Here is a 27,009-nt window from a genome sequence, read left to right as displayed (position 1 = left end):
TTGAAAATTTTGTTGACAGGTAAAGCAAAGTCAGCTATATCAGGAATGGGCTATTCGAGAGAGTTCTACGCTCAAGCGTGGGAACTCCTGGGACGGAAGTTTGGGCGACCTTACTTAATTGTCGACGCTCAGCTTAACATATTGCGCAAACAACAACCAATTCGAATGCACGACTCAACGGCTATATTTAATTACTCAATAACATTCAACAACCTAATTAATGTACTGAAGCAATACATTTATGAGGGCGACCTGCGTTCTAGTTCCATATTGCAATTGGCAATTGAAAAACTGCCCCCAAACTTCAAAGAAAAGTGGTTCTTCTTCGTTGACGAGTGTCAAGAAGATAGACCCGATCTCACTCTCCTTGAAAAATGGTAAGCTCGAATGGCTTTTGTCCATGAAGGAATGCCATCAACCAAGTGCGAACGAAAGGAAGATGATCGACCAAATGCTATCAAGGAAAAACGATTCTAAAAATCGTCAATTGTTATTGCGAGTTCGAATGCGAACGAAACGAAGCAAATGCAAAACAACAACTGTCCACTAGCGAATGGCACTCATAAAATATGGAACTGTCCAATATTTAAGAGTATGAATGTCACCGATCGCTATACGGCAGTGAGAAAAGAACGCTTATGTAAAGGATGTCTGGGGAGAGGGCATGCAATCAAAGATTGTAAAGTCCACCCGTGCGGTATAATTGGATGTACCAAAAGGCACAACAGACTGCTACACTCAGAAAACCAAAAGGACGAGAGTAGTCACGCAGTTAACGTAAGCGCAGCAACAATCAACCAGAGTAACCAAGTTACTAGTGTTCTTCATATAGTTCCGGTATCGGTTCAGAGCGGTGGTAACAGGTTGACTACCTATGCTTTCTTCGATAGTGGGTCAATAGTATCATTTATTGATCAAAGTGTCAAGGATCAACTACAAGCCAAAGGCACGGACGTTACTTTGAACATAGCTGGCATACATGGGACGCAAGATTTGAGGACAGAGAAGGTTCCTATCACAATAAAGGGACTACATTCAAAAGTGCATTCGATTGAAACGTTTGCACACTCATCAATCTCGTTGGGAAACACGACATATGATCACAAGGAACTGAAGAACAACTTCAGACACCTGAATATTCTCACTAGAGAACATTCAACCTGATGGAAGTAGGCATCATACTTGGGCAAGATGCCTACGAAATTCAACGTCCATTGGACTATAAGATTGGAACACGAAGTGAGCCTTTCGCCGTCTTAACAGAATTAGGATGGATAGTCACTGGTCCAATGACAGGAAAGAAAGTTCAAATTTTTGTCATTTTGCCTTCACAGAAGATGTGAAAGTAGCAGAAATATCCAATCATGGTGGGACATAGAAACTTATGCTTCCAAAATAAATGTTGTAAGTCAATCAAGGAAAGAGCAGCAAGCTCAGAAGTTTCTAGAGAGCACAACAAAGTTTACAGGCGAGCGGTACGAAGTGGGTATGCTCTGGAATGAACCAGAACCCAGTCTTCCAAACGATTACAGCTCAGCCCTTGGTCAGCTCTACTCACTGGAACGAAGATTCCAACGAGACCCAAATTTAAAAGAATTGTATCAACAGTCAATTGATACAGATGTTGAGAAGGGATTTGTGAAGATCCTTGGTAAATCGGAAGTCAAAGGTACTTTCGGAAAGGAATGGTATTTGCCACACCACCCAATACTAAACCCCAACAAACCGGGTAAAAATCGCCGTGTTTGCAACGCTGCAGCAAAATACAAGGATATATGTCTAAATGACAAGTTGCTAGCCGGACCCGATCTACTACACGGATTAATCGAAACGATATTCAGATTTCGAGAAGGACGTATTGCACTAACCGCAGTATCGAATCAATGTTCCTGCAAGTTCAAGTTCCTAAGCGGGATAAAAGCTGCTTGAGATTCTTGTGGCGACCAACAATGAACGAACCTGTGCAAATTTACGAGTATCAACGTCATGTTTTCAGAGCAAAGATTTCACCAACATGTGCCAACTACGCTCTGAAGCGAGTAGCAATCAATAATGACGACGAGTTCACAATTCCAGCAAATACAATCCAAAACAACTTCTACATGGCGATTTCAACAAGTCAGTCGAAACACCTGAAGAAGCAATCGAGGTTTTCAAACAACTGCAACCTCTTTTTTCAGAAACATGGATTTGAACAGAACAAGTGGATCACCAACAGCGACGTGGTAACCAACGCAATCCTAGAGGACTTAAGATCAATCAGCAACACAAAGCAGGTTAAAGTAGAACCAAGGAAGGTTCATCCGTGCTTGGGCTTCAGTGGACGATTATCGATGATAGTCTACAGGTTTGTAGAGGTACAAGCAAAAAAGTTGAGACCTCAATCACCCAAAGGAAGATCTTATCTCTAGTTCCTTCAGTGTTTGATCTTCTTGGACTGTTTGCACCATTCAGTGTTCAAATGAGACGACTCCTGAAGAGCATCTGGACCAAAAATGGACAACATTGGGACAACTCAGTAGAACCTAACGAAGAAGAAGAGTTTCTGAAGTGGAAGGCGCAGCTTCCAGAAGTAGCCGAAACCAGCATTGATAGAAGACACTTCAGCACAGCCAAGAACAAATGGGAACTTCATGTGTTTGCCGACGCATCTGAAGACACAATGTGCGCTGTGGCATATCTACGTTCAAAGCCCAAAGAATACTCAGCAGACTTAGCATTTGTAATCGGAAAGTGCAGAGTCGAACCGATGCGACACCTTTCCATACCACGCTTGGAACTATAAGCAGCAGTGATGGCGGTGAGACTTAAAGAACAGATATTGAAAGATCACGAAACGAAGAATCACATTTGTAACTTTTGGTCAGACTCCACTACTGTTCTGCAATGGATTCACAGCTCCCACCGTGAGCAACAGGTGTTTGTTGCAAACAGAGTGGCTGAGATTTTGGACACAACTAATGTTTCACAGTGGAATCATGTGAGTGATATTAACAATCAAGCTGATATCGGGACACAAGCGATCAATGTTGACGAACTTAAGAGAAGCGAATGGCTCACTGGGCCGGCCTGGTTGAAGCAACCAGAGAGCGAATGGCCTGATCAGGTGAATTTAATATTTGCTTCAGACGAACAAATGGTCTTATCAGCAAAGGTTGAAGAGAAGAAGCCGATGATTCAGTGGGAACGATTCAGTAATTTCGGCCGACTAGTAAATACAATGGCATACGTACAGCGCGTATTCAAAAAACACAAACCGGCAACAAAATCACTAATTGTTGAAGAAAGGGAGGGTGCACAAGCAATCATCTTCAGACTAATGCAGCAAAAACAGTTTGCTGAAGAGATGAAATTGCTCAAGGTTGAAAAGGAAATTCCAAAAAACAGCAAAATCCTCCAGTTTTCACCATCATAGACCAGCAAGGACTTATTCGTGCCAAGGCAGAATAGGTCAAAGTCAATTGGACGACAACGTTCAAAAACTCGTGAATAAGAAAGCTGAGACCCTCCGAGACCCAGATATTTCTTTAACACGCAAAGTCAAGACAGAAAAAAACTTTCAATATTTGAACGCAGAGTGGTTACCGTATATCCATGTAGAAACAAACATGACTGATCAAAAGAATCAAACCGCACAATTGACAAGCGAGGCAGAACCAACTGCCGCCAAAACTTCACAATCTGTTGTACGAGATTCTCAACGAACTGCTGAACATGGAAACCCAAACAGAGACAATGATTAAAAGACCTCCTCTGATAAGCGAGCTAAAAGGGCAGAAAAACTTGCAGCTTTAGAGAAAGACTTTGCATCAAAAATGAGTTTGAGGAAAATTGACTTCGAAATGAAAAGGAAAGAGCTTGATATGGAGATGCAACTTTTTGAAAAAGAAGGAGCACTGAAACTGGAATACGAGAAAGAAGCTCTAGACGCAAGAGCATCAGATTCTGATGATAGTGCAGCCCCTAGTATTCGGAGTAGAGCACCATTCAATTGGAAAACACCGAAGAACAAAGATGTTTCCGGTTGGCTTGATAACTCGGATAAATTCTCCAACTTGCACGATTATAGTTTCGAGCGTGCAAAAACCAGGATCGACAACAATTATCCCAGGGTAAGCTTCAATCGCGATGGTGTACTTAAGTCACGGTCACCAAGTGGAGAGCGTGCCAGCGCAGCCCGGGAACCAGACAAATTTAAGCGCAATAAACCAAGCAGTAGTAGTCAGCTACCTAAGTTGAAGTTGAGCTCTTTCAACGGAAACCCCCTAAAGTATCCGGAGTGGTCGAATATGTTCAAAGCAACGGTTCACCATCGCGATATGCCCGACTCAGAGAAAATGAGCCACTTGAAAATTTTGTTGACAGGTAAAGCAAAGTCAGCTATATCAGGAATGGGCTATTCGGGAGAGTTCTTCTACGCTCAAGCGTGGGAATTCCTGGGATGGAAGTTTGGGCGACCTTACTTAATTGTCGACGCTCAGCTTAACATATTGCGCAAACAACAACCAATTCGAATGCACGACTCAACGGCTATATTTAATTACTCAATAACATTCAACAACCTAATTAATGTACTGAAGCAATACATTTATGAGGGCGACCTGCGTTCAAGTTCCATATTGCAATTGGCAATTGAAAAACTGCCCCCAAACTTCAAAGAAAAGTGGTTCTTCTTCGTTGACGATTGTCAAGAAGATAGACCCGATCTCACTCTCCTTGAAAAATGGTAAGCTCGAATGGCTTTTGTCCATGAAGGAATGCCATCAACCAAGTGCGAACGAAAGGAAGATGATCGACCAAATGCTATCAAGGAAAAACGATTCTAAAAATCGTCAATTGTTATTGCGAGTTCGAATGCGAACGAAACGAAGCAAATGCAAAACAACAACTGTCCACTAGCGAATGGCACTCATAAAATATGGAACTGTCCAATATTTAAGAGTATGAATGTCACCGATCGCTATACGGCAGTGAGAAAAAAACGCTTATGTAAAGGATGTCTGGGGAGAGGGCATGCAATCAAAGATTGTAAAGTCCACCCGTGCGGCATAATTGGATGTACCAAAAGGCACAACAGACTGCTACACTCAGAAAACCAAAAGGACGAGAGTAGTCACGCAGTTAACGTAAGCACAGCAACAATCAACCAGAGTAACCAAGTTACTAGTGTTCTTCATATAGTTCCGGTATCGGTTCAGAGCGGTGGTAACAGGTTGACTACCTATGCTTTCTTCGATAGTGGGTCAACAGTATCATTTATCCATCAAAGTGTCAAGGATCAACTACAAGTCAAAGGCACGGACGTTACTTTGAACATAGCTGGCATACATGGGACGCAAGATTTGAGGACAGAGAAGGTTCCTATCACAATAAAGGGACTACATTCAAAAGTGCATTCGATTGAAACGTTTGCACACTCATCAATCTCGTTGGGAAACACGACATATGATCACAAGGAACTGAAGAACAATTTCAGACACCTGAATGTTCTCACTAGAGAACATTCAACCTGATGGAAGTAAGCATCATACTTGGGCAAGATGCCTACGAATTTCAACGTCCATTGGACTATAAGATTGGAACACGAAGTGAGCTTTTCGCCGTCTTAACAGAATTAGGATGGGTAGTCACTGGTTCAATGACAGGAAAAAAAATTCAAATTTTTGTCATTTTGCCTTCACAGAAGATGTGAAAGTAGCAAAAATATCCAATCATGGTGGGACATAGAAACTTATGCTTCCAAAATAAATGTTGTAAGTCGATCAAAGAAATAGCAGCAAGCTCAGAAGTTTCCAGAGAGCACAACAAAGTTTACAGGCGAGCGGTACGAAGTGGGTATGCTCTGGAATGAACCAGAACCCAGTCTTCCAAACGATTTACAGCTCGGCCCTTGGTCAGCTCTACTCACTGGAATGAAGATTCCAACGAGACCCAAATTTAAAAGAATTGTATCAACAGTCAATTCATACAGATGTTGAGAAGGGATTTGTGAAGATCCTTGGTAAATCGGAAGTCAAAGGTACTTTCGGTAAGGAATGGTATTGGCCACACCACCCAATACTAAACCCCAACAAACCGGGTAAAAATCGCCGTGTTTTTAACGCTGCAGCAAAATACAAGGATATATGTCTAAATGACAAGTTGCTAGCCGGACCCGATCTACTACACGGATTAATCGGAACGATATTCAGATTGCGAGAAAGACGTATTGCACTAACCGCAGTATCGAATCAATGTTCCTGCAAGTTCAAGTTCCTAAGCGGGATAAAAGCTGCTTGAGATTCTTGTGGCGACCAACAATGAACGAACCTGTGCAAATTTACGAGTATCAACGTCATGTTTTCAGAGCAAAGAGTTCACCAACATGTGCCAACTACGCTCTGAAGCGAGTAGCAATCAATAATGACGACGAGTTCACAATTCCGGCAAATACAATCCAAAACAACTTCTACATGGACGATTTCAACAAGTCAGTCGAAACATCTGAAGAAGCAATCGAGGTTTTCAAACAACTGCAACCTCTTCTTTCAGAACATGGATTTGAACAGAAGAAGTGGATCACCAACAGCGACGTGGTAACCAACGCAATCCTAGAGGACTTAAGATCAATCAGCAACACAAAGCAGGTTAAAGTAGAACCGGGCAAGGAAGGTTCATCCGTGCTTGGGCTTCAGTGGACGATTATCAATGATAGTCTACAGGTTTGTAGAGGTACAAGCAAAAAAGTTGAGACCTCAATCACCCAAAGGAAGATCTTATCTCTATTTCCTTCAGTGTTTGATCTTCTTGGACTGTTTGCACCATTCCGTGTTCATATGAGACGACTCCTGAAGAGCATCTGGACCAAAAATGGACAACATTGGGACAACTCAGTAGAACCTAACGAAGAAGAAGAAGAGTTTCTGAAGTGGAAGGCGCAGCTTCCAGAAGTAGCCAAAACCAGCATTGATAGAAGACACTTCAGCACAGCCAAGGACAAATGGGAACTTCATGTGTTTGCCGACGCATCTGAAGACACAATGTGCGCTGTGGCATATCTACGTTCAAAGCCCAAAGAATACTCAGCAGACTTATCATTTGTTATCGAAAGTGCAGAGTCGAACCAATGTGACACCTTTCCATACCACGCTTGGAACTATAAGCAGCAGTGGTGGCGGTGAGACTTAAAGAACAGATATTGAAAGAACACGAAACGAAGATTCACATTTGTAACTTTTGGTCAGACTCCACTATTGTTCTGCAAAGGATTCACAGCTCCCACCGTGAGCAACAGGTGTTTGTTGCAAACAGAGTGGCTGAGATTTTGGACACAACTAATGTTTCACAGTGGAATCATGTGAGTGGTATTAACAATCAAGGTGATATCGGGACACAAGCGATCAATGTTGACGAAACTAAGAGAAGCGAATGGCTCACTGGGCCGGCCTGGTTGAAGCAACCAGAGAGCGAATGGCCTGATCAGGTGAATTTAATATTTGCTTCAGACGAACAAATGGTCTTCTCAGCAAAGGTTGAAGAGAAGAAGCCGGTGATTCAGTGGGAACGATTCAGTAATTTCGGCCGACTAGTAAATACAATGGCGTACGTACAGCGCGTATTCAAAAAACACAAACCGGCAACAAAAACACTAATTGTTGAAGAAAGGGAGGATGCACAAGCAAGCATCTTCAGACTAATGCAGCAAGAACAGTTTGCTGAAGGGATGAAATTGCTCAAGGTTGAAAAGGAAATTCCAAAAAACAGCAAAATCCTCCAGTTTTCACCATCATAGACCAGCAAGGACTTATTCGTGCCCAAGGCAGAATAGGTCAAAGTCAATTGAGCTTCGAAACGAAGCATCCAATACTGTCACATTGGAAGCATCATGTGGTTGAATTATTCTTGCAAAATGAACATAGGAAGAGTCATCACGAAGGTACTGAACATGTCAGAAACATAGTTCAGCAGAAATTCTGATTCCTAGGCAAACGAAATGCTTTGAGATCGATCAAAAACAAATACATTAGATGTCAAAGGGAAGAGCCCAAACAAAAGCAAAAGCACCAGTAATGGCAAATCTCTCTGAAGAACAATTAGTGGCATCAACAGTATTCTCGAATGTGGGCGCAGACTATTTTGGACCATTCACAGTAAAGATTGGTCGAAGAAACGAAAAGCGTTGGTGCTGTCTGTTCACATGCCTTACTGTACGTGCAGTACATATAGAGATTGTACCAAAACTAGACACTGATTGTTTTCTGAACGCAATAATGCGATTCATTGCTCGAAGAGGCAAACCGGTTAAAATGATTAGCGATAACGGAACGAACTTTGTTGGAGCTGAAAAAGAACTGGCAGAGTATATAGCAGCATGGAACAAGAGGCAAATTGAAGAACATGTGATTCAACAAGGTATCAGATGGAAGTTCAACCCACCTGCAGTACCACATTTTAGAGGAGTTTGGGGAAAGACTGGTTAGGAGTTGCAAGAAGGCAATATATGCAGTGCTGGGCAATCGATCACTCACGGAAGATGTCCTGTCAACCACAATGAGTCTTGTTGAACAGACGTTGAATGCTAGACCACTGACACAGGTCACTGTTTAGAAGCTATTACTCAAAACCATCTCCTACTTGGCAACAAGAACTTTTGTTTACCGTATCTATCGGGTGCAGAGCAATTTGTTGATCATAGAAAGCTCTTCCGACAGTCGCAAGCTTACGCAGACCTCATCTGGGACAGATTCCGCAAAGAGTACTTGCCAACGTTGAATATTCGAAAAAAATGGCAGACCAAAATGGACAGAAGTGTTCAGCAGGGTGATCTGGTGTGGTTAGTGGAAGACAGTGACAAACGTGGATATTACGATCTGGGTCGAATAACCGAAACCTTTGAAGGTTCCGACGGAGTGATTCGATCAACGAAAGTCCGAAAGAAAGATGGATACTACAAGAGGCCAGCAGTGAAGCTCACACCAGTACTACCAACTGGTGATGTTTTCACGAATGAAAACAGGGCCGGCGATGTTGGAGCTGAGCTTAAGGAATAACAAAATGCGTAGGATGAAAACTATTACTGTGCTCCATTTTTATCCGAATTATCCGTCCCCTAGCGAGAAAACTGTGTACAGCAAATCAGAAACAGCCGCGTATGCCACGTCAGCAGAAAAATTGTTAACAAACTGAACAAAAATTAAGAACACACATTCCCAATTGTCTTGTCAGCCTAGCAACTCGAGCTAGCAATTAAACTCAGCAATAAAAGTGTTGAAAACAAAATAGTCTTGAGCAGTATATTTGTTACTGCGTCTTGCCAAAACCAAACACTTGATCAGTATATTTGTTAAATTGATACTGTGTCTTGATAACAAAAATTTGTCCTGAGCAATATTCTATCAAATATTGTGTCTTGTATCGAAAATGTCCCGAGCAGTGAATTCAATTTTCTGTATCCTGATTTCCAGTCTTCAACTCATGAGTACCCTGCGAAAATCGTAATACACACACACCCAGGATTAAGTTAGAAACCAATTTTTTATAACACTTCTCAGGCATATAATTTTGCCTTTGATTTGTTTCATCAAAGCGATTGAACTGGTAAACAAATAGAGATCCCGTATTGTGTGATCTGTGGACCCAGTTCAATTGAGAAGAAATCCAAAATTAGGTTAGTCAAACTAGTTAATGCAGTAAGTACAACAGAACGGATATACAGTTACAAAAGCAAGCTGCATAAACGAAGTATCCGGACAGATTTTGCGAACACTCAAAACGAGCAGCCGTTACAACTATTGTTCAGCTATCTAATTTGTTGGCCAAGTAATATCGTGGTAAAGTATAGCACAGAAGGGGGTGGCGATTCTCTACTAGGTAACAAAGGGGGGGGGCAATTGTTGAAAAGATCCGAATAAAGAAATAAAAACAGAGAATCACTTTCAAAAAAATGTCAGAGGAGCAATGTTACGTAAATTCAAAATTTTTGTTCAATTTGAGCCGTCCAAATTCAACCTCTCAAATTCGAATGTATTAAGTTTCTTGACCGCAAAAAGTTGATTAGATCTGAAAATGACCAGAGTACAATTTTCGGGAGTGACCATACATCCGTGATAGACCTCTATTTCTGAAAAGATCATGCTCGATCAGAAAATATTGGAAAATACCATGGGCATGACCCAAATTGACGATATAACTCAAATCTTTTCACTTTGAATTTAAGCATTACTGTTTACTTGACGACATAGTTGTACACGCTTCAATAAGTGATGCCCGGGGGCGACGAATAATACTTACGAATTAGCAAATTGCACTTGCAATTGTTTGTATGTTTTTCTCACATTAGCGTTTTTTGCTGTAGTTGTTCATGCATAAATAAGTAATCAAATTTCACATTCTACTGTGCGTAAAATAACTTTAGGTTTTTCTCCGGTTCAAATTGTGACTCCACTGAAAGTTACGGCCGTGTAAGCTGTTCACAAGATTACATTTATAAGCAAAAGTTGTAATTTTTACTTAAAATTGAATCCAAATTTGCAAAAACTAGCACTGCTCAAATGCCGTTAGTAGCCAGTAATGAGTTCAAATCTACTTTCTAACGCTTATTTTTAGGTGGACACAAAAATTTCGCAGTGGAGTTGAATTGACTTTTTTCGCACTCAACTTTGATTGACCAAAACATGATAGAAATGAGTCTGAGCTACATTCAATCATCAATGGTTAATGAGTTATTCCTTGAGACCATAAAAAACACATTTTTTGAAAATTTCAAAAAACAAGTTTGAAACAATTCAGGTCAACGTAAAAATTCTTATCTTTTCTGAGCAAAAAAAAACAAAATCACACCCGAATAACGTGGAGTGAATTGAATGCAAACAGCTAGCGAGCGGGCTGGTTTACGGGTGCAACGATGTGTAGGGGTGGGGGCCAAACTACACCAGCTTTTTACAAAATAATATAATGGCGCCAAAAGTGTTTTGGTAATTCGCATACTCAGAGTCTAGAAAGCCAAAATTCTCTAAAAGCAGCTAAGCCCTCCGGGTGGTACCTGTTTACCTTGTTTCTGAGGTCAAAAAATTGGAAGATTCAGACAATAAATCGAATAGAAATAGACAGGACTAACATAATTGCTACAAAATTTGTTTGAGACCAATTAAAAACAAAAAGCATCCAACGCAAAGCAAATATGGCAAAATGATTGTAGTGGTGTTGGGAAAGTAAGGGATGAATTTACAGTGAATTCTTGTGGCCATTTTACATTGCCCTCTGATTTAAGTCAATTGTTTTTTGTGCGGATCGCTTTTACGGGGTTCAGATCTCCTAAAAATGGGTTGTAAAAAATAAATCTACGGGAGAATGACAAGTCTTAAAATCAAATCAACTCGAGGAAAATTTTTGATGTTCTTGTACTTACCTGTTCTCTTTTTTGTTTTTGTTTTTTGTTGGGTTTTGTTTTTGTGTTGTTTAGTTTTTTTGAGAAAGCACCGTGCCGTCTTTCTACTTCGTTAGCGCTCTTTTCTCTTAAATCGGTTGGTAAAAGGTGGAGGAAAACCCATAAAGATTGAATGATTGAATCAATCCACAATTTTAATGACAAAGAGCATATCTGCTATTTTTCTTCTGCTTGATGTTAGTTACCTAATTTAACTGAAGATATTTATAAGAAAATTCATAAAGGGTGTAACAAGACGCATAGAAATTTTTGAGAGACCTCTGAACGAAAGTTTGATAGCCCCCCCCCCCCCATATTAAGGTTTTTTTGTTTCGCCATTTTTGGCGACTATGCATTGTTGTCACACATGTCCAGGACACAAAATTGGTATCTCTAGCATAATTTTAACGGTCTACCTGGAAGCAATCAAAATATTTATTACGTATAGTTCACAAACTATATAATCACAGACCACAATGGGAATAATCCCAACTAATGAAAGGTGATTATTTTTTATTGGATTATAAAAAATGATTTGTTTTATTTATTACATTATATAATGCAAAACTACGATATATATATATATATATATATATATATATATATATATATATATATGCACTGTTAAAAAATTACCTGCCATCCTCATTTGAGAGTTTAACAAATCGTTTGCAACTTCATCATTTCTGAGTTCAATTGTGAACAAACATTGATACTTTGCTTGTTAGTATTTTGTATTTATTTTCCCGGTTTCCTTTCTCCTCGAACGTCTTTTGCACGTGGTGTCTCCCATTTGATCGTTCTTGTAACTAATATAAATTGACCTTGATGATATGATTGCTCCATAAATCTGGAGCTCGCTATTTAGAAAACATTTTACATAAACAGCAAGAAGAGTCGTTTGGTGACTGATTATGTATCTAAACGAAATTCTGCCATAAGAATATGAAAAAGTGTGAAAAGTTCTTACCTCTACAATCAAAATTTGTCCACCTTGAAAACAACGATTTGTCCACCTTGGCCTATTAAGATTGTGGTACTTATTAGGATAAAAACAGAACTTTGGGACTAAACAGAACCCTAAATGGGACTAATAAGATCAATAGTGGGCTTCAAATAACCACATTGGAGGTTAACATATACCACTAATAAGATTTTTAAAAAATAACACCAGTTTCGGCGCACTTTTCATTTGACTTTTAGTATTAAATTGCCGCCAATTGAGTTCAGCTGCTTGAAATTGTGATTGAGAGCGAATTTTAGATCACGCGAAATGCAAAAAGTCAAGGGCGTAAAAGTCCCTCAAATAGTCAAAATTGTCAAGCGAAAATTTTGCATAAAAAAGACACACGTTTACAAAAACATAACCAACTAACGTCGGAAGAAATGCTCGCAAACGACTGCCGAGCAGTTTGCTTCGGAAGTAGATTGTTATGGCTTATTGAGAATATCTGAAGCTTAAAAGAGGGGAAAGTGAGATGGTAGAAAAAAGATGCATTAGGGTCTTTTTTGGTGGTCGATTGGATCGGGCAGGTTGGGGGCAAGGGGTGGAGTGAGGATTGTGGATGGATTGGGGTGAATGAGTAGGGGATCATATATTGGTGGGGGTGGAGCGAGGGGGTCCGAACCACCAGTATATTTCACACAATTAATTGATGTCTTCAGAGCGCCTGAGGTGAATTGTACAGATATAGACTGGCAGAGCTGTAGGAGAGCTGCTCAGGGACTGAATAACATACAGCCTTTACCTGTTAATCACGTTTCTGAGGACAAAGAGCCAAAATTATCAGACGATCACAAATAGCTCAAACAAAAGAAAACGAATAAAACTGGACCGTGTAAAATAACTGAAACTACTCGGAGAGTATCGCAATATTAGCTGAAGAATTTTCCCCGGTCCAAAAACAGACATCAAAGTGTAAACAAAGAAAGTAGAAACTAAAAAAGTTGGTGCCTTTTGATATTCCGCAGAAAGTTGTGAAAAGCAAAAAATCTCAATTTTTGAAAATGGCTATAGAAAGAAAAATAAAAAAATGGTCATACTCATAAGAGCAATACAAAATTTAGAATGAAAAATTGTTTAAAAAAAGATTTGAAAAACAAAAAAAGAACATGCGATGGGTGCAGAGCTGTGTCAGGGAACAGAAGTAGTTTGGTGTGCACAAGTAAAGTGAGAACGGGCTGATGATTTTGGGCAAATTAGCTGAAATACGAAAAACAAACAAAATGGGGGTGATGAGTAAGTGCGAAAGTATAATGGGTCGGTGCATGTTGGAAGAAGGGAGTTGAGCGGAGAGGTAGTATTTGCAGGTTGTCGACGGGAAGGCAGTTAATGTGATGCAGGTGGTGGTTGACAGAGGTGTATATAAGAGGGAAAAATTAGGAGAGTGGAGATTAGGGGTAGGAAAGGGAAGGTAATGGTGTAGTAGAGAAAGGAGTGGGAGAAGATGAGGTAGTGAGGGAAGACTGATAAATTGGTCAAAATAGAGAATATCAAACAGAAAAAAGCCAACAGAATTTACTAAAACACAAGTCAAGTTTCAAGCATGCACCAAAACCAACACTTCTACGAGTCGTAAAAGCCACAGGATTAATGTAATTGCGTAAAAGCTCGCTTGAGAGCAATTAAATGGAGATTAAAAACATTCATGATTCACCTATAAAAACTATAATAGGTATTAAGAATCAAACAAAAAAATTCCACACCTAACAGCAAAAATATTTTAAAAAACGTTAAGGGCAGGCTTAATTTCACCATGGCAAATTCCTTGTTTCGATGGAATAATTGTGCAATTAAATTATTAAGTTGTTAAAAATAAAATCAACAGCCAAAACTTTTACAAAATCGAAACTGTTTCAGAACAATATTGTCCTTAAATTAGTCACAAAGTGTTTATTTTTAAGAGAACTTTCATAACTAAGGCCTAAAATTTTTTTATGAACGAATTAACTATTACTCTTTTTTGTCAATTGTTTTTTATATTACAACCATTAATAGTCCTTCGAACAGACAAAAGACTGATATTAAAAGTTGATACTGCAGAAGGCAGTATGGAAATATGTACTTCTTCGAGGCAAAAGATAAGTCTATGTGCAAAATTTATATATATATATATATATATATATATATATATATATATATATAAAGTAAAAATTACGGCTGGTCTCTGTTTTGCAGGAATATAGAAGACTTTCTCTAATTTCATAGTTTCTCCAATATCTAGATGTTTCATATAGATTTCTACATGAATATTGCTAAGTACAATGATTTCTGCTCAAGCGCCCCTAAAGCCATCACGCGCTAGGTGAAAAATACGAATTGTCCAAAATGACCGAAAATTTAAAACGAAAACAAATTTTGTCTTTCTTCAACAAAAACTATTCGACAAAACTTTGCAAAAGGGAGATTGTTGCATAGAACTTATGGTAGCAGTTTATTGAATGGTCGCATTTTTTCCGTGTGTGCCCCCCCCCCCACTATGGTAGTGGGTGCATATTATTTGCACCACAACCCCCCCCCCCCCTTACCCGTGCTCTGTAACTGGGGGTGAACAACGTACTGACGGGGGGTGGGGGCACAAACAGAAAGATCCGAATAGTCATAGTTGATTATAGTTGATTTTCTACGCATGTATATTATACATACAGCTAACATTCTAATTTTAGCCTATCTACGACAAATTAAAGGCGACTATCTTTGGCAGGTCAATGGACAGTCAACTTCCAATTCCGTACCAAAGCGCATAAGCAGCAAGGCCGTGAGGAGCAACTCGCGCGCATACTGTCCAAATATATTTGCACGACTGTCCAATGAGGGCTTCTGGATATCATGAACCGTCTCACGAGAATTATATCAGCCCATTGATATAGAGCTATATTTTCAATTTTATTGCTTATTTCATCAACCACAAACGTCGACCGCTGAAAAACTGAGTATAAAAGGAAATGCGTTGAAGTCTCCCAGTAGAACACGACCAAAAAGCTTCACACAGTTAAATGTTGTATCAATTGAATTAAGCAACGATGAAGTCGAGGGCGGCCAATAAAAAAGAATGTACTTAACATTTCGGTCAATGTCAGGATTCTCCACCTGAGACTCTTCAACCTAGAAAAATCTTAGCAAGTATTTATGCGGCCGAAAAATGAATTTTTATTGTTGAGAAAATTATTGACTAAAACTTTAACTGATTTATTTGCCTAGGAAAAATTGTAGGTTAACACTATTGATAAGCGTCGCGATTTTTATAAGCATAGCGAAATTATGATGACATAGTTAAAGGAATTTTTCCAATCTCCAAACTGCGTTACCATGAGTATGGTTACATTTTTATTTGATCACCATCAAATGGTAGTCCAAAGTCTAACCAAATTCAATGCTATCTTTAGCTACAAAAATTAAATTAAATAACAGCAATTAAATAACATAACCCACTAACGTGGGGGCGAGTTGCTTTCAAACGACGGCGAGCGGTTGGCTTCGTCAGTAGCTAGCCATGATTTAATGAAGCTAGGTTTAACTTAATTAAAGGGGCGTCAGGTGAGCGCCACGGGGTTGCACTGGGAGGGGGTAGCACTGACGTTGGGCAACAGTTTGGGGGGACTGTGGGAGGGGGATCTTTGGCTGCACGGGGTCCTTACCGCCTGTATGATGTGTAGGGGTGTGGACTGCGCGGGGGGTTGAAGTGAGGGTGGGCTGATGGGGGGTTCGAACTCTTAGAACCGCCCTTCACACCATTAGTATAAGTCTCCAAAGCAGTTTCTGTGAATCGCATATTTGGTAATGAGTGAGCTGAAAGGCTCTAAGAACCGCCCTTCACACCATAAGTACAAGTCTCCAAAATAGTTTCTGTTAATCCCATACTTGGAGACTAGTGAGCTGAAAGGTATTTAATTGCACTTTTGGTGCACGCTGGGTGCTACCGGTTTATCCCAGTTTTGAGAAAAAAGTCAAAGGGGTCAGACGAAAAATCGGTCAAGCAAAAAATTGCATAAAAAGACCAAGAGGACTGATATAATTGCTACAAACTTTGCTGGAGAGCAATTAAACAAACTAGTAAATGTCAATCAGTAAATGTTCATGTAAACATCAATTAATTTAATTTATTTTTTCCTGAGATAACATCAATGGTGGGACAACAAGACCTCTTGCTGCATCGACAAGGTCTGGCGAACAACCTTATTTAGTTGCTTTGAATAAGAATTCTCTCTAGATTGTTGCTGTTGCTTTTCTAGGAAATTTCAGGCCTAGCGCCAATCTAAAAAAGTGGAGGCGTTCTCTCCTAGGTACCTAAAATGGATTATTAACTAGATTCAGTTCTGGTCTATCTTAGAATTTTTAACAAACAAAAATTTGTTTGGATCTTTGGATTATTTTGTTAAGGTATCTCAAAAAGAAAATGTTGCTTAATTTTGCATCAGAAACAAAATAGGAAAAACCAACTACGTGTTTTCTATCAACTCTTACATAGACTAGCTTTAAATTCTTGCTTTTGTCTATATTTCAGAAAAAAAATTATGAGGGCAGAAGATTTTGAGGAGTTATTAGAAGATTTTCTCATTTCAAAAGTTTTTGGATCTTTTCCGTTTGTGCCCCCCCCCATTATGTTATGCTACCCCCAGTGACAGAGCACGTGTCAGTATATGGTAAATCATTATGTAAAATTATGGCACATGCGTCGGGGGGAGGGGTGCAAATAACATGCACCCACTAAGTTGGGGGGGGGGACACAAATGGAAAAGATCCAAATTTTTCCTGTTATGGCCAAGATGAAAATCCAAAAAGTGAACCAGATAGTGAGTTTGCGATATGCTAATTCTTTGGCGTCGAAGAATTTTATTTCAATCAGATCATTGTCGGTGTTAAAAACCTGTGTGTGCTGTATTTTTTCGCCAAAGAGCTTCATTGTGGTTTCCAATTAAGGCTACGGACTTGACGAAGCTTGAAAATTTTGCACTTGATTAAAATGAAGAAAAATTGTGAACCGATTACAGCATCTAATACATTTCTTGTTTTTAGCGCAATTAAGGTTTTGACTCTGCAACAGAAAAAGGAAAAGGGAGCTGCCCGCCTCAAAAACATCCCCGTTTTTTGCTTGAACTAAAATTACAAAAAAAATGCAGATAAACAAATAGTGCAGAAATTCAAGACTGGCAAAAATATTTAACTCCCGACACCTTTAATAGCAAAAGTAGGTTGTGATTAAGTTAACCAATTCCCAAAGAAAATTAACCATATTCATTTTATAGAAAATTTTCTGCAGGAGCACTCTGTTCGCTCGTATTGTTACTTGCATTAGAATAATATTTAAGATTGTTACTTACTGGATTTTAAATATCTCATCTGACGTATAGTTAATATTTTAGTATAGGCTCAGTTTCTGTCAGAGATAAAAACAAAAAATAGATGTCACAGACCTTGTACGTACAAAAACAGTGAAGTAAGTCAAACATTCTTATGCCATTTTAAATTATGAACCCGTGTGATTTTTGGGCTTTTGGAACGGGACATCAATATCACCGTTCTATTTGTTTGTTGCCTAATATAAGACAGCCTTTAGAGCTCACAACTCACGTCGTTTGAGCCCTAACTTTCTTCTGAAAAATAGCAATTTATTTATTTTTGAATTGTGCATCACTTTTGAATCCAATGATATTACCGTACACGGGCATGAATATTTTCCTCTAATTGAATAAATCCCTGAACGAAAACAGCTCATAACATTTCCTAAAAACGAATATTAAATGTCAAAAAAATAAATGTACTTATATATTGATGATCCCGGACGAATAATGGAATTTTTCATCAGTTAAGTAGGAAAACTGATCTTGCATTTATAAATATATTACTATAGTTAGTACAGCTGAAAGGAAGTGATTCGGTGTTGAAATGAAACTTGATAATTGAAAATTGTTTAATGCTAACAATTGTAAATATCAGGAAAGAAAATTTTGGGAACTAAAATCTTATAAGTCGCACATCAACAGAGAAAGTAAAACTCCCTACAATGAACAAGTAACTGGAACAAAATCCCATAAAAATTTTTCCCCGAAAAAGATTTGAGTTTTTCATCATGGGTTGTATAGCATATAGGAGGCGGGACTGGCTATCAAACTTTAAAAATGCCCTTATAAACAAGTAAAAAGATGAATTGTGGGGGTTATCATCCACCCGTTAAACATTTGCTGAATTGCCTTTAAAATTAAAAAATTGGCAAATTTATTTGGTGAATTTTTCGAGCAAATTTTCCTCGCGCTAGTCCTGATGAAATAAGAACTAATCCTATCCTGAACTTAGGGTTCATCAGTTTAGATCTTAGGTTTTCTAAAATTTTGTTGATCTATTTTTTTTTCGTGCCGCTGAAAGGGCTTTTAAATTTTACATAGTATTAAATAGTAGTGCTACATATAACACGTTTTTTCTTATTGCGGGGGCATAAAAATCTAAGGAGGGAGGGGCAAAACAGAAAAACTCCGGTTTTCTGAGTTTACATATCTAAGAGGGTAATAATTTCTGGGTCTATTCTGTTTCCGCCCCCACAGCTTTGTGAGAAATTATGTTTTATGACCCCCGGCGCAAGTGCATTATTTTTACATAGTAACGTGTTTTATAACAACACATAATTTGAAACTGGGTGTCATAAAAAGGAAAAAGAATGGATGCTAATTTCCTATGAGCATTGCTACAATCACTCCACAATAAAATATCAGATCATAAAGCTTGGTCAACATAGGGTTTTAGTGACCAACACGGCACCTATGTATAGAAAAAATTTAGACAAAGGCGCGTTAAAAGGCAAATTTTAGAGAGTTTTTTTTTAATTAATTACATACTGATTGACAAAGTTGGGCTGCCAGGGTGTTTAAGTGCTAACCTTAATTGACTTACATTTAGTTTAAAATGGGGGATGTTAATGACGGAGACAGCTCAAACCCCATTATTTTCAAACAAATTAATATGCTATACTCGATTGTTTCTTGACAAATCAATATAGAAGCGAATCTGTTTAGGCCGAACTGAATTGGCCAATTGCACCACACTTGCCGACTTATTATCTAATATTTAAATATTAGATTGTGAATGTTTGTATTCGCGATGCGAATGGCTCAGCTTAAATTGAACTAGCTAATTTGAAGAGCGATAAACTAACTTTAAATTACAACTGTATAGCAGCAGTGCAAATGGGAAGAATGAAACAAGATTAAGAGAAAATCAAGATTAAAAGGAAGTTACACTCGATTACAGGTTAATCACACATAAGGAAGTACTTGAATATTGTTTACGAGCATGAACAGACAGTTTGCTGTCAGGAATCTGAACAGACATCAAAATTAAGTATGAAGAACTGAATGAATGCATATAAAGAACTAAATGAAAGCATCTGTCCTTGAAATGGGATGATCAAAGGAAGTTGAACTAAAATACGGTAAAGAATAATCTGCTGAATTAAATCCATTCCGTATCACATTTCTCCCTGTTGGAGAAAATAAAAAATTTGATAAATAAATTCAGAAAATTAATACTTATTCACCGCTTATATAATTAGTAAGATATGAAATATTAGGGTTAGATATAAAGTTTAAAGAGTATTAAGCGCTTATTCCGAATCTGAACGTTCCTCCGCCTATAATACTGTTATCTCGCGAAGCAAATTGGGTTTTGGGTCAACAGACCATCTTTCGTTTGGATTTCGTGGAGACACTTCCCCAATGAAATTAGTATCTGATATTGGTATCTCAGCAGAACATCCATCTGTGTTTTGGATGTTTTCTACTATTGATGGTGATTTCGAGGAGTTCTTCTGCTTTTTGAGCTGGCGTTTGCTCCTTCTAACAGACGATGCATCAGAATCTGATGTATCGCTTGCTGTAATTGTACGTTTCTCTATACGCAATATTGGTGTCAGTTGTTTAGTCGATAGGGTCTATTGCAGCGCAGATAGTCCAGCTGTATCAGGTTGGGTAGGTGGTGCGGAAATTGGTGTTGGTGGACTAAAATGCAGTATTTGTGTCAAGTCTGGTCAATTTACGAATGCGTCGCTGTGTTTGGTTGCGTTTTGGAATACGCCTTCTTAAAGCACGGGCAACGTTACCAAAAGTGGATATGCAGGAGCGTCCGGAAGAAACAACACTAACGTCGTCCGTTTGTCTTTTGTTGCGTTTTATCTTTCTGCTGCCCAAACTTCTCCTAAGTAAACTCTTCCTGTGATTTACGATCTTTTGTTCGAGAGTTTTTCCTGTACTCTTTTGGTCGCCTCTCAATATAATGCCCAATTCAGTATCTCGTTCGATTAGGGTTACGAATTTTGCGATGTCAGAATTCCGAACGCGAACCTCCGGCCTGTTTGGTTCCTTTATGACACTTGTTATGGGGCTAATTTTCTCGACAGTACTCCCTGGTGCAAGGATTTTGTATAGCCAATTCAAGTTCTTTTTCTGTCTCTGTGTTGCATGTATCTAGCGTGCTATCTTCACAAGCACGCTTCGTTCGCTTCGTGGTACCGATCTTCAGATACCTTCTGACCACATGAGGCGCGATTCACCATCTTTCATTTTTCCTGCTCTTTATGGGCCCGGGAGTTTGCTGCACATATCAGCTTTTCGATTTCAAAGTCCCAACACATGCCCGCATCTGCCCATTGCGTGTCCGTGAGGTATGGCCTGCCCGGGATTGCATCTTCATCTAAATAAATTTTAATTATTTTTTTATACTTTAAATTTTTTTTGCTTGACTTTGTGGTGATCTTTGAAGTTGGTGTTTTACGTCGTCTACCAAAATGTGCTTCAAATGGTCTAACTTCAATTGTTTTTAGTTTAGATTTCCTTATTCAATGTATAAATTGCTTGTATTGAGTGTTCGAGATTAATTGTTTTATCTAGCTGTGCTTTCATACATGATCATTGACCTTTAATGGTTTGAATAAGGCGTTCTACTATTCCTATTGCTCTGCGGTCATTTGCAGGTGCATATATTGATGTAATGTTATATTCTGCACAAAATGTTTCAAACTTTTTACCTGTAAAACATCTAGCTTGGTCTAATCTAATTGTTCTCGGTACTCCGTGTTTGTAAATAAACTTATTAAAGAATTTAATAACATTTGGGCCAGAGGCGTTATTTACCGTTTCTGCGATAGGGTATGTTAAGTATCGATCTACACTTGTAATGAAATATTGTTCTATGACCTTTTCATTACTAATAGGTCCACCAAAATATATTTGGATTTCGTCATTCGGTTCAATACACTTTGGTAAAGGTGACCATTTGCTGTGCGGAATCACTGGTTTTAAATTCTTACCGATTTTTGTGCAAACTTTACACTCGCTTGCTTTTGCCAATATATCTCGGTGGATATATGGCCAACAAATATTCTGTGCCAGGGACAATATTGCAAAGCTTCCAGGATGCGTGGAATGAATGTCCTCTAGCACAGCGTTTTTGGTTGCTTTATCACTTGCAATCCTTTCGTCTACTCATAGACAGTCATGTTTTACGCTTAAGTCCCAAGAGTAGGATTAGATTTACGGGCTAATCTCTTTTAGTCTCTCCTCGTCACTTCGGATGGCACAATCGCGCAGCTCTTTCAATATAGCATCCTTTCCAGTTAGAATTGCCAACAATTTTTTCTGAAAATTTGATTAAAGCTATTTGTAAATCACATGCCTTCTGCTGTATCCACGGCACTGGTACACGGAGTCGTTTTTGTGTTTGACGATGTATGTGTTGCAGGTGTCGTTTTGGAAGGGGAGTTGTCCGAGAAGGTGACTCGCGCCCTCGTTGGTGCGGATTTTTCTGCTCTAGTTCGTGGCATCTTGGAGATTGACTTTACCGAATGATTATTTGACGGATAAATTTTGGGTTTTTTTGGGCAAAAAGCGAGGTATTTTTGGGTTGGTTGTATTTATACTTAGGAATTTTCAGTTTCGCGCTAAATTTGAAGATTTTGTGTTGATTACTTGAGTTGGTGTCAAATATGGGCTATATTGGGTCTAATTGCTCAGATTGTTCACATTCTTTATTGTCTGACTTTTTCAGCAATTTGTAGCAAATTTGTCAATGGAATCTGATTTATGCAATGGTAGATTATTTAGTGCAAATTGTAATTTTAAATTTTGAGAAGACATTCGCGGTGCGATTGACATATCGAGATGAGGATTAATAATTTTTCTTTTAGGTGCCAATTGCGATGCAAGGGGTAATAGTGTGTTATAGTGTGACGGTTGTAATGCAATTTGTTCAATGCAAAACTTTGAAATATTTCGTATTAAAGTAAGTTTTTGCGGCGCGATTAACCGATTTGCAGGATAAGAGGGTGAATGTAACTTTAATATTCTATTGAATTTCTGTACAGTGTGCAGTTTATTTCGGATTAAGTGTTTAAACGAGACCCGAATTATAGATATTGTTGCTACGACAAAATGTTTGTCATATGCGGAAATTTCTTTAGCTTTGGCAAAAGGATTTCTAGATATATAATCTACAATGCCCATTTTTGCTCCAGGCATATGTTCAATTGTGAAGTTATGGTAAAGTAGACGATCAATCTATCTAGAAAGGCGGCTATTATAGGATTTATTTGATCTATGTTCTTTTAGTATTGATAATAATGCACGATGATCTGTTATTAATGCAAAATTTTTTCCGTACAGATATTATTTGAAATAGTCGATTGACCAAACGACTCCTAATAGTTCCAATTCGTTGACACTGTATCGCTCTACTTTTGGATTCAGAAATAGCGACGCGAATGCTGTGTGTTTTCATCCGTCAGGGATATTCTGTTCAAGTGCATCTCCCAATTTAGAAAGAGAAGAATTGCATTTTACACGAATTTCTAGTTTAGGATTATAATGGCAATTTTCAGTACTTTCGGCAATTTTGTCTTTTATGATATTGAAATGTTTAAAGTGTTCCTCAGTCCAGACGAATTTAGTAGATTTTTTGAGAAGTGGTCTAAAGGGGTGACAAAGTTGTGCTAAATTTGGTATGAATTTACTAATATTATGTACTGAGCCAAGAAAGGATCTTAAGCGTTTTAATGTCGATGATGATGGTATTGCTAATATAGTTGCAGTTTTATTTTCAAGTGGCGATACACCGGTTTGAGTAAATTTGTACCCGAGCCATTCGATTTCTGTTTTTGCGAAGTAGCATTTCTGAAGATTATTTCTTAAATTATCTTCGTCTAATTTTGAGACATTTGGTTCCATAACTTAGATAATCGGATTCTGATCCTGTGCTAACAATGATAATGTCATCAAGAAGGCAATAAGCGTTTTGGAGACCTACTATTGTATAATCCATAGCTTTTTGAAATCTTGCTGGCCTGTCAGTGAGACTGTAGAATCCATTTTTAAATCTATAAGTACCAGTTGATTGTTCACAAATGATATTGAAATTGCAGTGTTTTGCGGTGTTTTTGTGCAATTGTAGCTGAATATAAGCATATGTAAGGTCTATTGTTGAAAAATATGCTTTTTGAGCGTTTTGAGTATTTTTAAGGTGTTGTGAAATTGAATCATTTAACATTTCGATGTTAGGCTTTTGATATTCATTTTTGTGGAATGATTTATTTAAAACTTTAGAGTCAAGTGCTAATTTTATAGATGGATCTTTCTTTACTGTGTTTACTATAGGAGATATAAAGTGTTCATCAGAACAACTAGATAACCTTTCAAATTTCCTTCTTTCTGTAATCAACCTAATTCAACTGTGACTCTAGGTTGTAAATTAATCGGAACGTGTCGACCTTTTTGATGCTTTGCTGTAAACTTTTGATGAAACTTTGATTTCGCTACATGAGTCTTTGAGAGACCAATTCTCTACACTAGATATTGAATTTGAGACGCGATTGTCTCCATAATAATACATGTAGAGTTATCAAAATTGTTAACATATTTACCACTTTTTGCTTGTTGTTGAACCACTGCTAAACCAAGGCTGTTGAAGAGATCTCTCCCGATGATTATTTTATGTCCATCCTCTACAACTGTTAAGAAAGCCTCTTTGCATGTCCAATCATTGTTTGTCTACATGGTTGTGAGTTTCCCAATTACTTTGATTGGTTCGTTTGAAAAAGTTTTCAAATCTTTGTCCTGCTTTGTATTGGTCCATTTTGCAGATGGCGACGTCTTAATGATTCTATTTGCTAGAGTCTTTGTGATGAGACTGACTACACTACCTGAATCAACTTTTGCGTTTGCCTGGACATTTCCAAATTGGATTTGTGCATTGAAAAGGTCAAGTTGATTTACTGAGTCATAGGAGATGGCTGCCATATTGTCATTTGAATTGCTATCGTAATTAGAGCCGTAGACTCGATCATAGAGTTTTCGGTAGCTTGTAATATAGTTGACGAATTCTTCATCATCACTTTTTTCAACAGTTTCTGAGTTTAAGACTTTTTCGGCTTTCTACACTTCCTTGCAAAATGTCCGTTAATACCACAGTTATTACACTTGTTTCCGTTTGCAGGGCGTATTTGACGGTGGTTATGGCTTCCAGCGTTGTCCACAATTAGTGCAAATGCTACTATGCTGGTAGTTTTGGGGGACGGTTGGGTAGCGAGTGAAGTCTCTACAAGATTGTTGTAATTCGCGTTGCGATTGCGTCCATGAAAATTGTTAATAGCATTAACCGATTGCGCCGTAGTGTTCGGGTTTTGATTTATTTTCTGTTGGTTTTGTTCCCAAATTTCCATGTGTATTGCCACCTCCAGAGCTTTCGTTGGTGAGACGGTTTCTTTCAACAATTCTATTTGGATGCATCTCTAATTAGCGTAGTTTTATCGTCTCCCAGACTACAGTTTTCTGCTTGTTCAATTAGACGTCCATAAAAGACGTCCATAATAGACGTCCTCTCTACCGATTCACCTTTCTGTTGATTGGAGGAAAAGAAAACGAAACGATCATAAGTAATTTTCCGAATTTCGGTGAATGAATCGTCCATCGCCTGCCGAAGGTCCTTGAAGGGTGGTTTCTCAATTTGGAAATGAAGGTATTTGCTCTTGAAAATACGACGGCTTTCTGTTCCGATGCACAAGTGGAGTAGTGGTACGGCTTTTTGTTCGCAAAGTTCCCAGGGTTTGTCCCCACATAAAATACCAATTTCGTCTATCTTTTTGCATCGGTTTTGCCAATTTACCTTTAATTGTTGATTGCGGACTTTTCAGTCTCTCTCTTTTGCCTGTGTGTGGTTCTCCACGGGCTCTTCATATGTTGTCTCTTGTGGATACGTTACTGCTGAGGGTGGTCCAATCATCAAAGTTTCTATTTGGATCCCTTCTTTTGCCAACAATGCTAACTTCCACTGTTGTGTCCACTTGTCCCACGAAAGTGGGGGTGTGACGGTTGGTCTCTCCCAGAAGGCGTCAATGTGGAGAGGAGTCTTTCCAGAGTCCGCTGCTGACTGCGCCATGTTATACTCGATTGTTTCTTGGCAAATCAATTGAATAGCAAATTCTTTGACCAAACGACTCCTAATAGTTCCAATTCGTTGACACTGTATCGCTCTACTTTTGGATTCAGAAATAGCGACGCGAATGCTGTGTGTTTTCATCCGTCAGGGATATTCTGTTCAAGTGCATCTCCCAATTTAGAAAGAGAAGAATTGCATTTTACACGAATTTCTAGTTTAGGATTATAATGGCAATTTTCAGTACTTTCGGCAATTTTGTCTTTTATGATATTGAAATGTTTAAAGTGTTCCTCAGTCCAGACGAATTTAGTAGATTTTTTGAGAAGTGGTCTAAAGGGGTGACAAAGTTGTGCTAAATTTGGTATGAATTTACTAATATTATGTACTGAGCCAAGAAAGGATCTTAAGCGTTTTAATGTCGATGATGATGGTATTGCTAATATAGTTGCAGTTTTATTTTCAAGTGGCGATACACCGGTTTGAGTAAATTTGTACCCGAGCCATTCGATTTCTGTTTTTGCGAAGTAGCATTTCTGAAGATTATTTCTTAAATTATCTTCGTCTAATTTTGAGACATTTGGTTCCATAACTTAGATAATCGGATTCTGATCCTCTGCTAACAATGATAATGTCATCAAGAAGGCAATAAGCGTTTTGGAGACCTACTATTGTATAATCCATAGCTTTTTGAAATCTTGCTGGCCTGTCAGTGAGACTGTAGAATCCATTTTTAAATCTATAAGTACCAGTTGATTGTTCACAAATGATATTGAAATTGCAGTGTTTTGCGGTGTTTTTGTGCAATTGTAGCTGAATATAAGCATATGTAAGGTCTATTGTTGAAAAATATGCTTTTTGAGCGTTTTGAGTATTTTTAAGGTGTTGTGAAATTGAATCATTTAACATTTCGATGTTAGGCTTTTGATATTCATTTTTGTGGAATGATTTATTTAAAACTTTAGAGTCAAGTGCTAATTTTATAGATGGATCTTTCTTTACTGTGTTTACTATAGGAGATATAAAGTGTTCATCAGAACAACTAGATAACCTTTCAAATTTCCTTCTTTCTGTAATCAACCTAATTCAACTGTGACTCTAGGTTGTAAATTAATCGGAACGTGTCGACCTTTTTGATGCTTTGCTGTAAACTTTTGATGAAACTTTGATTTCGCTACATGAGTCTTTGAGAGAC

The 27,009-nt window shown here is 38.4% G+C and overlaps 2 protein-coding genes across 4 annotated transcripts in view; one reads left to right on the top strand and one right to left on the bottom strand.

The window, feature by feature from the left end:
- Positions 1 to 17,852, bottom strand: part of LOC142350108 (uncharacterized) — a 42,830-nt gene extending 24,978 nt beyond the window's left edge. Inside the window, exons 1-2 of one of the 3 annotated variants that reach the window (XM_075401977.1) lie at positions 17,726 to 17,847; positions 12,041 to 12,324 (exon numbers count right to left, since the gene is read on the bottom strand). The gene's annotated coding sequence lies outside the window, so the exon portion shown is untranslated. Of the gene's footprint in view, positions 1 to 12,040; positions 12,325 to 17,725 lie in introns of all 3 variants that reach the window. The other 2 variants (XM_075401978.1, XM_075401979.1) reach the window with 2 other exon arrangements.
- LOC142340818 (RNA-binding protein 25-like) overlaps positions 1 to 27,009 on the top strand; it is a 259,293-nt gene that overhangs the window by 58,955 nt on the left and 173,329 nt on the right. The gene's annotated exons all lie outside the window — the stretch shown is intronic.

This window comes from Convolutriloba macropyga, chromosome 1, assembly GCF_964194025.1.
Source record: "Convolutriloba macropyga chromosome 1, txConMacr16.3, whole genome shotgun sequence".
NCBI classification, from domain to species: Eukaryota; Metazoa; Xenacoelomorpha; order Acoela; family Convolutidae; genus Convolutriloba; species Convolutriloba macropyga.
Note: the sequence above shows the minus strand (reverse complement) of the source record. Positions and strands in the feature narration are given on the sequence as shown.